The sequence below is a fragment of the Solanum dulcamara genome, chromosome 6 (assembly GCF_947179165.1).
Source record: "Solanum dulcamara chromosome 6, daSolDulc1.2, whole genome shotgun sequence".
NCBI classification, from domain to species: Eukaryota; Viridiplantae; Streptophyta; class Magnoliopsida; order Solanales; family Solanaceae; genus Solanum; species Solanum dulcamara.
In genome coordinates, this window is record NC_077242.1 from 40695831 (window position 1) to 40696516 (window position 686).

At 39.4% G+C, this 686-nt stretch overlaps 1 pseudogene; it reads right to left on the minus strand.

Annotated features, from left to right (window-relative positions):
• Positions 1-277: 277 nt before the first annotated feature.
• On the minus strand, positions 278-397 carry LOC129893558 (5S ribosomal RNA; annotated as a pseudogene).
• Positions 398-686: the final 289 nt, after the last annotated feature.

The following is a 686-nucleotide window of genomic DNA, read 5'->3' on the forward strand; positions in this document are numbered from 1 at the left end:
CCGATTAGACCTTCATAGTTCTACCTCGAACCATCTTACACTTTTCTTTAATAGATTCTAAATATGGCAACCACATTGCTATTACTGACTTCCTTTTATCGAGTAATCATTTGACCTCGCTCTTAGTATACCAATGTTCGTAAGCTGCACAACTATTCTTGTTCCATTTTCACGAAGTGCGTTGTATTTCAGTCATAATCTTTTCTACTTTTGGCTTAATCTGTTCTATATGTGTTATTGTACTAATACGCCTTTATAATCTCTTTTTGTCATACTTATTTCGTTCCCTTTCTAGATTCCCAGGGGGTCACCCATCCTAGTGCTACTCTCATCCGAGCACGCTTAACTTCAGAGTTTTGACGGAATCCGGTGCATCAGTGCGGGTATGATCACGTCCATCCCTTATGGGGTTCTGTTTGAAGTTCAAGCATCCCTATTTACATACGATAGCGTCAGTCGATTTTCTTTTACACTCGTACTTCTCTTGTCCACTTCCCCCCTTTTAAGGTGTACCCATGTCATCCTCCATTTATTTTCAGCCATTCACACGCGAATGATTCTACTCCAACATATTTAACGTGCTTCACCATGTCTACATGTTCTGTTAAATCTTCCATACGTTAGGTTGCCTTTATAGGAAACCCTAGCACAACCATAGGGTGCTTTTGTATATGTAATATATTGTA